Source organism: Lepus europaeus, chromosome 10 (assembly GCF_033115175.1).
Source record: "Lepus europaeus isolate LE1 chromosome 10, mLepTim1.pri, whole genome shotgun sequence".
NCBI classification, from domain to species: domain Eukaryota; kingdom Metazoa; phylum Chordata; class Mammalia; order Lagomorpha; family Leporidae; genus Lepus; species Lepus europaeus.
In genome coordinates, this window is record NC_084836.1 from 120,956,100 (window position 1) to 120,966,957 (window position 10,858).

Genomic DNA, 10,858 nt, shown 5'->3' on the forward strand with positions numbered 1-10,858 from the left:
GGAGGGCTCTTCCATTTCAGCTTCCAGAGAGAGCAGCCACCGGGAATCAAGTGACCCCAGGAGAGGAGACCCCAGGTGACCCCAGGGATGCGCTGGGCCAGGCCTCGGTCACCTGCTAGAGCAGCCCACGGGCACACCCGGCTAGGAGGGGAGCGTGGCACCGCACTGTTAGGGCTCACCTGGGACCCAAGAGGCACCGAGCTGCCCACCCAGGCTCTGAGATCCGAGAAAGAAACCCATGTCCCACCCAAGCACAGGCCTCGGGCCCCGTGGCTCTGTGGCCTGCTGGCCGTGGGACGAGGACATCTCTGCCTGCCGGCCAGAACCCACTCAGGGCACTTCTACCCTGTGCAGCCTGTGCACAGTCACCATCAGCAGCCCCGTCCGCCCTCGCGGGGACCAAGAAGCGGGGCGTCAGCACCCCCTCCCCGGCTTCACACACCCAGGGTCGGTCAGTTCGGAACACGCTACACAAGATGCAACACAGCTCCTGCCCCTCAGTGCGCTGTGTGCTCACGAGACTCATCCCATTAGTGGGGCCCGTCACCCTCCCTGCCGCCTCTGTCCGGCCCCATGGGTCTGTGACATCCCGTGCGTCCACCCGCTCACCAGGGCCTGGGCCTGGGCGGCTGCGGCCCGAGCATGGCTGTCAGCACAGGCCGTGTGCGTGGTGCTGGGGGGTGTGGCCCCAGAGTGGAGCTGGGCGGCCCAGCTCTGCGAACGCCGCCTCCCCCTCTCCCCCAGCGACCACCAGAGGTGTGAAGAGTATGTGGGGGAGCAGGAGGGCAGGGCTGCCTGACAAAGCGGGGTGGGCACAAGCTGGAGACCACTACAGCCTCAAGTGCTTCTCTCCAGGGGACCAGGATAGGCAACAGCACAGGGGGTGGGAGGCCCAGCAAGTGGAAATAACTCCAAAGACTACCCCTGGACCCCAGGGAGCTCCCATGAGCTGCCAGTCCACGCACTGCTCCCCACCCTGCACCCCCAGGGAGCTGCCAGTGCCCAGGCAGCGCCGCCCCCACCTCCACACTTGCACCACTGGGAGGGGCGCCCAGTGCAGGCTCCACAGCACCTGGAGCTCCACCACCCCACCCCGCCTGATCCGAGCTCACTGACGCCCACCCCAACTACACGGAAGAGACAAAGGGCCACGGTCTTGCTGGCCCTCCCGGCGGTGGCACCCAGCACGGCCTCTCCCTGCTCCCTGGCTGCCCCTTCTCAGGCCTGTGGGGAGGTTCACCCTCATCTGGACCAAACACTAAAGCGACGTTTGAACATGCGCAGTGGAAGCCCAGGTGTGATCCTGGAGTCACCCAGTAAGAAAGGAGACACCAGTGTGCGGTGACGAATCCGGGGCTCGGGACAGCAGCTGAAGATGTCACTTGTCTCATGTATAAGAGAAACTAGTTAACGCCTTCCGTTACCAAGATGGTAAAGTCTTTTCTCTACAGAGAGCTGGTGGGGAGGCGGCCAGCTCCACCCCTACCGACATCGTGGCTGGGACGGCGCGTTGGTTATCTAAAGATGGCGGGAAGCCCGAGCCTGCTGTCATTCGCTCCGTTTTTTAAAGATTTATTTATTTATTTGGAAGGCAGAGTTACACAGAGGCAGAACAAGAGAGAGAAAGAGAGAGAGAGAGAGAGAGAGAGAGAGAGAGAGAGAGGTCTTCCATCCACTGGTTCACTCCCCAGATGGCCGCAATGGCAGGAACTGGGCCGATCCAAAACCAGGAGCCAGGAGCTTCTTCCAGGTCTCCCACGCAGATGCAGGGGCCCCAGGACTTGGGCCATCTTCTACTGCTTTCCCAGGCCACAGCAGAGAGCTGGATCAGAAGTGGAGCAACCAGGACTCAAACCAGTGCCCATACGGGATGCCGGCACTGCAGGCAGCGGCTTTACCTGCTATGCCACAGCGCCAGCCCGTTTTTCACGTCTTCCTGAAACCCACAGCAGCCAATGTTCTGAAAGCAATTTTGCTTCATTGTCAAAGAAGGTGCAGTCATGGAAAAAACACAGGAGCAGTGAATGAGTCCAAGCCAAATTCCATCCTCTTCTTCCCAAAGTTTTCTTTCTTTTCTTTTAGGATTTATTTATTTATTTATTTATTTATTTGAAAGTCAGAGTTACAGAGAGAGAGATCTTCCATCTGCTGGCTCACTCTCCAAATGGCTGCAATGGCCAGGGTTGGGCCAGGCCAAAGCCAGGAGCTGGGAGCTTCTTCCAGGTCTCCCACACGGGTGCAGGGGCCCAAGCACTTGGGCATCTTCCACTACTTTTCCCAGGCCATTAGCATGGAGCTGGGTTGGAAGTGGAGCAGCCGGGACTTCAACCAGTGCCCATATCGGAGGCCGGTGCTGCAAGCGGCAGCTTTACCCGCTAAGCCACAGTATTGGACCCCGTAGTTTCTTTTCTACGAGGCCACCCCGAACTTGGAATCTGGGCCATTTCAACTTGGTACCAACACAATTCGATCACCACACCGGTGTAGGCAGAAGCCTGCAGGAACCTTTAGGGTACACCTGTACACTTCCTTCTTAAATCACCAGGACTTGGGTATCAAAGTAAGCGTCTACAGTTGATGCCAGCTGTGCCCACGGAGGAGGGAGACCAAAGGCTGCGGCCCAGGCTCTGCCACCCCGGCCATCGCGGCCCAGTGGCCGGCAGCACACAGGAACTGACCAAGGTCAGAGGACTCGAAGGGCCCACGTTGCTGGGACCAAACGCTAAGTCCAAGGAGAGCGCATCTGGAAAAAAGCCATCGTGACAGCAACCAGCCCAGGGCCGTCCCCGAGCCAATTCCAGCGCCTTCCCCTACAAACGCCTCCAACAGCCCCAACACTGGCCCTCGGAGGGGCAATTCTGGGCTGAACACGCAGACAGGAACAAGAAGCTGCCCACCTGGGTGGGCACCCCCACTCACGACCCTCCGACACATCAGGGAAGACCCCGCCCCAGATCCGAGCGAGCCCTGTGCCCCTGCATCACCCAGGAGCGTCTGACACCCTTCCACCCGCCGCTCTGAGACACGTGTGGGCAAAGCCCTCCCCCACGCTGGAGGCCTCTGAACGTGGCCGACAGCCAGCAGGGGAGTCGGCTGTGAGAGGCAGCACGTGTGCAGGTGCAGGTGTTGGGAACCGAGCTCTCGACAGCGAGGGGTGTGATGGACCTGTGCTGTGCAGAGCCACACCCAGCAGGGTCAATACCGTGAGCTTACACAGGTGAGAGACTGCAGAGCCACAGACATTCTTAAGTGTGGGAAAACAGAGGAGTGTAACAGTCCTGCCGCCCAGCGGATTGCTGTGCCAGGGCATGGCTGGGCAGAGGGACAAAGTCACCGTGACACCTCCAGCAGGTGCCACGTGTGCATCTCCTAAAGTCTCATTATCACGCGGCAGTCAACACAGGAGGCCCCAAGGGGCGACCATCCTTTTTTTAAAGACTTATTTATTTATTTGAAAGGTAGAGTTATGGGGGAGTGCAGAAGAGGGAGGGAGGAGGAGGAGAGAGAGAGAGAGAGAGAGAGAGAGAGAGAGAGAGGTCTTCTATTGGCTGGTTCACTCCCCAGATGGCTGCAACAGCCAGGGCTGGACTAGGCTGAAGCCAGGAGTGGGTCTCCCACGCGGGTGCAGGGGCCCAAGCACTTGGGCCATCTTCTGCTGCTTTCCCAGGAGCATTTGCAGAGAGCTGGATCAGAACTGGAGCAGCTGGGACTCGAACTGGTGTTCACTTAGGCTGCTGGCATCACAGGCAGTGGCTTAATCCACTGCACCCCAGCACCAGCCGTGGGGGTCACCATCGTGATCCACAACCCCCTTCTTCCAGGGGAGGGATGGGAGGTACAAGCCCTAATCCTGGTCAGACACGGATCTCACTGGTTTTTATGGAACCTGAAGGGAAAGAACCCCTGTTTGTTGTCTGCCTCGAATTCCAAGGACGTGACCCCGTGCTCCGGACAGCCTTGGCCACAGCCTTGGCCACAGCCATGGCCACAGCCGTGCAGCCGGCCGGTCCAGACAGGGAAGCTGAGGCTGGGACTGGGGAGGGAAGCCTGCCAGGCTCCTCCCTGCCCTTCCGGAAGTTCAGGTCTGCGGTCTTCCAGTCTGAGTTAGAACGAGACCTTCACAAGTCCCGATGGAGCTAGCTGGAGCCAGGCGGTGACCGTGTGCAGCCAGGGAGGTTCTGAGCAGCTCAAGCCCGCCGGGTCCACACCCAGAACTGGATGGGCAGGCAACGCGTCCTGGTCGTTGTGGCCATCTCCAGGTGGCCACTCGCTATGAAAGCCGGCACTGTGGCACAGCTGGTAAAGCTGCAGCCTGCAGTGCCAGCTTCCCACATGGGCACTGGTTCAAGTCCCGGCTGCTCCACTTCTGATCCAGCTCCCTGCTAATGCTCCTGGGAAAGCAGCAGAGGATGTCCAAGAACTTGGGCCCTGCACCCACGAGGGAGACTGGAAGAAGCTCCTGGCTCCCGGCTTCGGATCTGCTCAGCTCCAGCTGTTGAGGCCACTTGGGGAGTGAACCAGTGGATGGAAGACCTCTCTCTCTCTGTGTCTCTCTGTCTCTCTCTCTCTCTCTCTCTCTCTAACTCTGCCTTTCAAATAAATAAATAAATCTTTAAAAAAATAAGCTACTTTCTTCAGACCTGAGTAATTTCCAGACACAAGACCCCCTCCTTGACCAAATCTGCAGAGACCAGGATGACCCCCTCAGGCCCGCGCTCGTGCCCAGCCTGACGCTTAGTAGGGCTTCGTCACTCTGTGGGCTGCTGGATGCTGCCTCTGCATAATCCTGTTCACGTCTTTAACCAAGCCATTTGGTAACAGGCACACAGTCAGGCACACAGGTAAGCGTTCAAAAGCTTGACACGTGTCTACACTGCACACGCACACCCAGCACCACCACCACACACCTGCCCCTCCTCACCTAACCAGCAGCTCACCCCCTTCTCCTGACACCCAGGTCGCCGCCGTGTCCCCTCCGTGTCGGCTTCACCAGCCTGTCCATGCTGCTCCACGCAGTGCGGCCCCCGGGTCTGCACGGGCCGCAGCCGATTTTAACAAGCATTTGGGAAGTTTGCAGTTCAGAACCACTGCAGATTGTGCCGTACAAACACCTTGCTCACGCATTCCTGGTGGGACGCCTGGGGCAGCAGGTGTAAGCAGGCTCGGCTTCCACTGTGCACCTGTTCCCATGTCGAGAATCCGGGGGAAACGGGGCAGGGCACCAAACGAGCACCAGTCCTCAACATATGGTCGTGTGCGTTTGTTTCAGTACACCCCGGCACAGGTGGTTAGGTCTGGGGGGGGGGGGGGTGACCCTGGTGATGTGCATCCCAAGAAAGATACTGAATGGCAGGAAGAGCGAGGTGGGCGGAGCATCCCCAGAGGGCGGGAAGGCAGGGGGAACGGTGTGATCACTGGCCAGGGAGACGGGACAGCGAAGGCTGTGGTCTAGGTAAGACTGGTAAGGGGTGGGCAGCGGCAGGTGCTGTGCCACGGCGGGTTAAGCCACCACTGGTGATGCTGCCTGTCCCCCGAGTCCTGGCTGCTCTGCTGCTGATCCGGCTTCCTGCGAATGGCGTGGGGAGAAGATGGCCCAGTGCTTCGGCACCTGCTACCCAACGGGAGTCCCGGCTCCTGGCTTTGTGCTGGCCCAGAACTGGCTGTGGTGGCCATTTGGGGAGTGAACCAGAAGATGGGAGTGCGGTATTTGAAGCGGGGACAGAGCAGGGCCGTCCACGGCGGCTTGGGACGGCTCAGAGGCTCTCGTGCCATGGCGGGGGGGGGGGCAGCTCAGAAGGGGGCGCGGACTGGAGGACAAGTGGGGAGGCTGCCAGCGTGGGAGGCGCCAAGACCCGGGAGATGGGGCTCAGCAGGGAGGAGGTGCCGGACTGGGCTGACGGCGGAGGCCCCGCGGGAAAAACACTAACGCAGCCAGAAAGACCACCGTGGCCTTGCAGCGACACTTGGGGACCGCGTGGGAGAGGGCGGCAGCCACCAGAGGCAGGCGGCACAGCGCCGCGGGTGAGGCCGCCACGCGGGACACCACCCATATCCGAGTGCTGGCTCAGGCGCTTGGGTCCCTGCCGCCCACGTGGGAGACTCCACGGAGCTCCGGGCTCCGACTGGCCTGCCCCAGCCCAGGCTCTGCGGGCACTGGGAAGTGAACCGGCTGGGGAAGATCTATTTCTCTGTTGCGAGGTCTCTCAACCAAATGTAGATAAATAAACTTACACAACAGCTTGGTGCGAGGGAAGGGACCGGAGCAGGGGACAGGCAGACGGTGGGCTGTTCAGACAAGGGGACAGGAGACAGTCCACGGGCTTGGACGCTGGCTGTCCAGAGTCCAGACAACAGCTGGCTGGGAACAGCCGGGAGCAAGGCTGGAGCGCACCGGCAGGACAGAGGGAGTCTGTGGGGGGCCGGGGTGGGTGGGGCCAGCCCAGGCAAAGCCCCCTCACTTCCTCCTGAGGCCGCTGTCCTGGTCAGGCTGGGAAGGGGTGAGGCGCCCAGTAAGCAAGCTAATCACACAGCAGTGCCTTCCAGAACTCATGGTTTTAGAAAAAAAAAAAAGTTAGCTTTCCAGACCAGGCAGGGATAAATATGAGATGAGCACAGGGAAGTCCCTGGAGAATCCCTCGAGAGAGCAGCAGAATCCTGCGCCGCTCGCTCCGAGTCTGTCTACGCCAGGCTCCCACCGCCCCCCCAAGGTCCTTGAGCCTCATGGAGGGGCAGGAGGCAGACCCTGGGGGCCCCTTAATGGGGAGGTGGCTCAGGGAACCAGCAGGACCAACCAAAGGCCGCATCCTAACGAGAAGCGAGAGCAGCCTTCACGGCCCCGCCTGCCGAGGGCCCCGCAGCCCGGAACGCCCCCATTCCCCAGCCCCTCGAGCGCGGTCAACCCTGGCCCCACGCAGGACGTCTGGCACACACAGGCACTCGGAGCTGACGCACCGAGACTTCCTGCGCCAGCAGGGGATTCACGGCCTGCAGCCTTGGGGATGTGAAGTTTGACCATGGAGGAGCTCGGAAAAGTCAGGGCTGGGGAGGGCCGCGGGAAGATACTCTCAGGACACCACGGGTGGCGCTGCCTGCACAGGCCACGTGCCACGTGTGGAGGACGTGGCATCCACATCACAGGCCATGTGCCACGCGCGGAGGAGAATGTGGCATCCACACCTAATAGACAGCAGCTGCCCCACACCCACCCAGGCTGTCCGGTGTAGCCGCTGCCCTATTTACTCCCCACTGAGCGCAGGTCCCGGCGCCCCCACTTCCTCACCGAGCCGGCGATTTTCCACGCTGCTGTGTTTCTGGCAGCTGCCCTGATGGGTGCGAGGTGGACACTGCCCCCCACCCCCTGCCCCCTGCTCACGCACAACACCTGCTCTGAGCCCTTGGGAGCCCAGCTCAGAGACTCGCACAGGCAGCACGCCCATTTCACAGACGGGGACACTGAGGCTCAGAGCGGGAGTCGGGTGCCCACGGCCCCAGCTGATCTGACCTGAGGCCAGCGCTGTCACTGCCCTACCGACTCCCTCACGGGGAACCAGAGCGCTGCAGAAACCCTGAAGCCTGCCACACACGAGCGCCCCGCCCTGGCAAACCCTGCTCCTGCCACTAAACCCACCACTAGCCTGCCCCAGCCCTGCGTCGTCAGAGGGGACAACCCCGGCTGTGCAGCCCCTGTGCGAGCTGCCCCACCCCTCCCCCAACTCACCTCCCAGCGCCTCCAGCGCCAGCCAGACCCCACAGAGGCTCGGGCGACGGGGGTGGGGAACAGGGCAGGTGGGGGTTGCCCCATTCCCCCATCTGCACTGCTCTCTGCACAGGTGTGGGGGCAGGGCGGCCGCCCGGGAGCTCCCACAGTCCGTGGTCGACACCTGCGGCTCCCATCACGTTATCTCGGTGACCTGGGAAGGGCTGGGGGCGGGGCAGGGGCGGGGCCTGGATGGGTGTCACCCTCTGGGTCCAGGCCAGTTGTGTGGCAGAGCCCAGGGCACCGCCGCTCGCCCCAAGGCCAGAGTCTCTGCGCCGCCAGCCCACTCTCGGCTGAGTGACAGCGAGGGGACACACAGCTGAACCAGGGCTCCTCCAGGAGCGGTGACCTTGTCCTCTCCCCTCCCCCATGGAGGTGCAGGAGGCGCCGTCTGCATCCGCACGAGGTTGTCACAGCTGAACCCCCACAGTGAGTGTGCAGGCCGCCCCTCCACCACAAACAGCTGGGGTGCCCTCAGGGAGGGGTCAGCAGACCCGGGCTTGGGCCCTGTCTGGGTGGTCCCCACGCTTCCTGGGCCCCGGTCTCCCCTCTGCACAAAGGAACGGAGTTCACTACTCTCACGGCCTCCTCCTCGTGGACTGCGGTCACACCACGTACCTCTAGCCACACGCTGCCAAGTTTGACCTCTCTCGGGGCCACCTAGTTCCTCTCCACGGCCTGGATTCCACATCGGGGCCATCCACGAGGGTGGCCACTGACCACGCCTGGCCACCGAGCACAGGGCTGGCAGGGTGGGGAGGGACGGAGAATTTGATGGCTTCACTGTCATTCATTTAAACGGCCACATGGGGCCCATGGCCCTGCCACGGAATAGGCCAGACACACAGCATTCCCACGGGACAGCCCCGCTCTGCGGCCTGGACACGCTGCCGGCTGGGGCAGTCACGTGACTCACAAAGAGCCACGGTGAGCGCAGGTCTGCGTTCCTGGATCCATATGAGAAGGCTCCGGGGGCCGGCGCTGTGAGGTAGCGGGTAAAGCCGCCACCTGTGGTGCTGGCATCCCGTATGGGCGCTGGTTCAAGTCCCAGCTGCTCCTCTTCCGATCCAGCTCTCTGCTATGGCCTGGGAAAGCAGTAGAAGATGGCCCAAGTCCTTGGGCCCCTGCACCCACGTGGGAGACCCAGAAGAGACTCCTGGCTCCTGGCTTCGGACCGGTGCAGCTCCAGCCGTTGCGGCCTTTGGGGAGTGAACCAGCGGATGGAAGACCTCTCTCTCTCACTCTCTGCAACTCTGCCTTTTAAATAAATAAATAAATCTTTAAAAAAAAAAAAAAAAAAGAGGTTCCGGTCCGAGAAATCCCACAGAGGCAGTAAGATGCTCACTCCAGAGCCGTGGGTGCTGGGGGCTGGGACTCACCTCCCCGAGGCCCCGAGCTGGGTCTGTAAGCAGGCGGGGTGCAGGTCCCCCAGGGGTGGGCGTGCAGCCCCGAGCACCCGCCAGTGACGTTACGCTGGACAGCCGCACACGTGCCAAGGTCAGGAGCGCAGGGGCTCTGCTCCAGGCCCTGCCGGGCACCTCGGCCCTCGTCCCCGCTAGAAGCTTGCGAGCCCACAGCCACCCTGGGTGCAAAACTTGCAGGTCCTCCGTGAACTCCGGGGACTCGTCTATGGACCGGCCTGCCTGTGTGCTCACCGTTCCCTGGGGCAGCTTTAACCCTGGGAGCGTAGGAACTGGGCCCGAGGGCAGCACGCAGGGGCCCCCACAAGGCCGCTGGCTGGCACGGTAGTGCCGGTGGCCGGCTCCTGGGCTGCAGGCCCTGCCCATCCTAGCATGGGGCCAGCGAGCAGCGCCGGCCTCGCCAGGCTGCCGCAGGATCCGGAGACCAAGAGTGCCCGAGCCGGTGTCCTCCAGGTGCCCGTGAGCGGGCCGCGTGCAGCGTTCCCAGCTCAGGGTCTGGGCTGGGCCCAGGAACAGGCACCCCTGACATCCCCGGGCCGACCGGGCTGCGGACCCCACTGGGAGCAGTGCTGGCCTGGAGGCTGCCGTGGGCGCCTGGCACAGGGCAAGTCTTGAGGATAAGAGCTGTTCCTGTTCCACGGTCCACCCCCTGTCCCCTGCCCTCTGCCCCCTGCCACCCGGCTGGGCCGGCCCCGGCAGCCCGGGGAAGTCCCTGTAAGCCCTCCCCCCGGGGCCCGGGAGGCGGAACCTCACTCGGCCTGGGCAGCCACAGAGGACTGGGGTGGAGCGGGAGCTGTGGGTCCCACCACCCAGCCTCGGGAGGTCAGTCGGCTCGGGGAGGCCCCGCTCTCTGCTCTGTGATGCAGGGATGTCCAGGGGGCCTTGGCCATGGGGCGGTGGTGAGAGTGCAAGGAGGCAGAGGCAGCCATCACGGGCCCTGCCCACTCCCAGCCGGCCCTGGCAGGCCCCAGGAGAGCCGGTGGGGGCACGGAGCTGCCGCCCTCCCTCCTCCAGGACGGGGGTGGGGGGACCTGCCCAGACCTCCCCCATCCCGTCAGCACTCAGCACAGCCTGGGTCAGCTGGGCAGGCACAGCTGGTTTAAGGCATTTTAGCAGCAAATCAAATCAAATGAGAATTTATGGCCCTTCCAGAGGTCTGGGTTCCATCAGCCTGGACTCACTGGGCCGGCGAGGTGCAGGTGCAGCAGGCCCCCGCCTCCCTTTCAAAATAAGAGTCTTCTCGAAGGCCGCACTCCCTCCCTGGACCCAACACACGGAGGGCAGAGGGCTCAGCGCCATTTCTGGAAACTGGGCAGTGCAGGGAGGTGCCAAGGCCGCCAGGGGCCGGCGGGGAGGGCGGCCAGAACCCCGGAATCCTCAAGAGCCTCTAGGATTTCACAGTCACAGTTCCAACATTTTGAAAATTTTTTGTCTTCATTTTATTTGAAAGGCAGAGAGACGGGGAGACCTTCCATCTGCTGGTTCACTCCCCCAACGCCTCAACAGCCAGGGCTGTGCCCGGCAAAGCCAGGAGCGCAGAAGGCAGCCTGGGGCCCCGTGGGCGTGGCAGGGACCCCGCACGTGAGCCCTCACTGCGGCCGCCCAGGGTCCGCGCTAGCCGGAGGCCGGGACCAGGCGGCGCTGGAACCCAGCAGTGATTTCTCAGCAGCCAGAGCCGCTG

At 62.5% G+C, this 10,858-nt stretch overlaps 1 protein-coding gene across 1 annotated transcript in view; it reads right to left on the reverse strand.

Moving 5' to 3' along the window:
* The window catches only part of BMP7 (bone morphogenetic protein 7), an 81,083-nt gene that overhangs the window by 51,557 nt on the left and 18,668 nt on the right, over positions 1–10,858 (reverse strand). The gene's annotated exons all lie outside the window — the stretch shown is intronic.